The following is a 3,447-nucleotide window of genomic DNA, read 5'->3' on the forward strand; positions in this document are numbered from 1 at the left end:
GATCAGGTCACCCCGATCCCCAGGGCACAGCAGGGACCCATCTCCGGGACAAGCCGTGATGCCCCATGGTCCATCCAGCCGCCGCACACCCCGCCCTGCTGTGTCTTTGCAAGAGGCAGCATCCATGAGCAAAGCACCGCTGGGAATGATGCTGGGACAGGACTTATCTTTTCTACCCACTACCCCCCACGCTGCCCCCCCCTTCCCCAGGCTCCCTTGGCCTCGCCTGCTTAATGTTTTCCATCTGCTCACTAGCCTTTGTGCCGAGCTGGTTTCGCCCAAAGTTTTCCTGGCTCCAGGCTCCCGGGTCCGTCGCCTCCCTCCTTGTTTCCATCCCGCCTTTGCCAGGCCCCCGGGGGGTTACAAATATAATTTCTCTGGATGTCGGCCCAGCCCCGAAGTGCCAATTTTGTGCCACCTCATGGTGCCACCTCAATGTCCCTGAAGCAAGAGGGACTTGCTTGGTGCCAGACCCCCTGTACCCTCTTGTGTCCCCCCAACCTAGAGTCAGTCCCAGCCTAAATATAAGCCTATGCTGCGATTTTGGGTTAATTTTGAGGTAGAATGGGCAATGAGGTGATGCTTCCCCCAGATGGGTGAATGCACCCAGGTATCACTAGGGGTGGTGGCTGGCTCCTGGGGTTTAACGGGGTGTCACCTTGCCTTGGGGACCCCTGGGGAGGGGGCACTCACCTGGCAGACACAGCAAGAAGAGCCCCACCGCTCTCATTCTGACAGCAGCGATGGAGGAGCAGCGCAGGCCGGGATGCAGCCGGAGGAGTCTGGATGGGGCAGAGGAAAACACACAGGGGTTAGCAGGAGGTGGGGGCACACGGCCCCCCACACCCCTCGATTCTTCATCCCTTACAGCAGCCCCTCTCTGCCCCCCGCCCAGCATGACACTCCTTGCATCTCTGCCCGAGATTCCCCCAGAGGCTGGCTCAAAAAAACAACCCCAAACCCTAAAAAAAACCCCAAACTTCTCCCACAAAAAAGGCAGGCTGGGCTTTCCGCCTTGACCATGCGCTCCCGGGGGGAAATTGCAAAGACCAAGCCCTGAAATATCCTGCGGGCAGGACAGGGATGTGAAATGCCGGGATGTCTGAATCACCGCCATGGGGGAGACATCTGGAACCCCCGGTGATAACGGATCCACGAGCTGGAGGTTTGGGGGCTCCTCCCTGGGCCTTTCAGCCCCGCTCCTGGGCCAAGGGCTTATTTTGTGGGTGCCTGTCACCGGTGGATGACGGCGTGTCCTTGGGCATCCCCTAAATCCAAGGGGATGCGGAGATTTGAGGAAGGAAAAACTGCTTTCAAGAAAAATCCCGCGCCGGCGCTGGGGCTTGGCAGCCTTGGGAGCTCACGGCTCCTCCGCGCTTTCCAAGCGACGATTTCCATGTCGAGCGTCTGCTTTCCCCGACGGGGAGACGGGCCAAGGCCGGCTGTGCCGCCGGTGAGCCGGGCCCCTTCCCCGCCACGGGCTGGCAGGGATGCTGCCTGCCCTTCCCCCTCGTCCCAAGCCAGCTCGAGGGGGGAAAATCGGGGGGAAAAAGAGGAGTTCCCCCAAAACCTTTGAAATCCAACCAAACACATTTGGCTCTTGGGGATAAAGCCTGTTGGCTTTCCCAATGGGCTGAGATGCTGCAAGGATGGGGAACCCCTCCTGCCTCTGCTGCTGGAGCGGGGAAACTGAGGCACGGTGGAAATAAGCCAACCAACCCCAGTGGTATCTTGCCCTGGCTGAGGGGGAACACGAGCTCCCCACACCAGGAGGCAGCCAGGGCACCCACCCCAGGACATGGCTCCAGCCCCAGCACGGTCCCTGCTGGGTTTAAGACCACACTGGGGAAAGGGGGTGTGTGGGGGTGTGTCAATGGGGCTGGGCACCATCACCAGACTGTGGCACCTTCTAGTGACCACGTCCTCACCATCACCAAACCTTTCAGGCACCACACTCTGCACCATCTCCAAAGCACAGCACCTTCCAGGGACCACGTCATGCGCCACCACCACAGTGTTGCACCTTCTAGCCACCGTGTCCTCAGGATCACCAAAACGTAGCATCTCCTAGGGACCTTGTCCTGCACTGTCACCAAAGCATGGCACCTTCTAGCCACCATGCCCTTGCACCACCACTGTAATTGCATCTTCTAGGCATCACATCCTCCTCCATCCCCAGGCTCACAGGTACTGGAGACGTTGACAACCGACTTCCAGACCCTTCCCAGATTTGGGAAAGCCAGAAAGTTGGTCCCTACCTGATCAGATAACCAAGCTCAGCCGACACGCAGAGTTTGGTGGCCCCAAACGAAGCACCCAGCAGTGCCCCATCACCAACCCATGGCTGCATCTTGGTGGGACCTGCGTCCCACCAGCCCCATCTGCTTCCCATGGCAAAGGAAGCCCCAGACCTGGGTTTAACCGAGGCAAAACATGTCCTAGGATAAAAGGGATTGCGCGGGGATGAGCGAGATCAACGTGCAGCTCTGGGCTTGGCGGGTGCTTGGCCGCGGTCCGGGAGGCTTTATCAAGCCTTAGTGACTGCTGGCAGACCTTGGGTTTGGGAAAGCAGCTGGGTCCTGGCCAGGACAGGGCTGCTACAGGGGTTTGGGGGTACCTCGAGGCAAGAGAAAGGGGCTGTAGATGCCCATCCTGACCATTGTCAGTTCTCCAGATGCCGGGATCCCACGGGATGCCGGTGCCAACGTCCTGTGGCCCCAAACTGCCCTGGGCTGGCACCTGTATCCCACCCAGGCCAGCTTGGGGCAAGGCTGGGGGGCAGATGGATGCCCACCTCTGGAGGCATCACACACCCCATCCTCCCGTCGCTCCAGCGAGCCCAAGGACACGGCCACACACGGATTAACCTGCCCTGCCAGCCCCTTTTTTACCCCAAAGCAGTCTGCACGCGCCCAAGGCCTCTCTCGAGGTCTAACTCCCCCTGAATTTCCCCCGAACACGGAGATCTTGGACCGAGCTCGCAGGGTTTGGCTGGGGAACGGGGACAGACGGGTCACGTCTTTTCCCGAAGGCGATGCCAACGTCTTCCCCCCCTCGACGGAGGACACTGAGGCCCCCGCCGCCACCTCCAAACCCAGCCGGGAGCGATGCCGAGATGCAGAGGGTCGTCGTGACACTTTCCTTAAACCCAAAGTCTTCAAAGAGGGGACGGGGCCACCTCCACCCTCCTCCTCCTCCTCCTCCTCCTCCTTCTTCCCCACCTTTGGCTTTTCCTACCACCAAAGCAACCGGGTGAGATGCCCCGGAAGGGACGCGAGGTGCTCCCCCCCCCCAGCTCCTCTCCCCTCCGCGCAGGGGTCCGGCGACTCCAACTGTGCCAGATGTTTTTGCAACTGCACATCTGGGAACAATCAACCCCGAAGAAAGAACACCACAGTCTCTCTCTTTCATTCTGCTAAACCCCACCTTCCCCCAGCCTTTCCCCCC

The sequence above is a fragment of the Athene cunicularia genome, assembly GCF_003259725.1.
Source record: "Athene cunicularia isolate RWA chromosome 21 unlocalized genomic scaffold, athCun1 chr21_part1, whole genome shotgun sequence".
In the NCBI taxonomy this organism is placed as follows: Eukaryota; Metazoa; Chordata; class Aves; order Strigiformes; family Strigidae; genus Athene; species Athene cunicularia.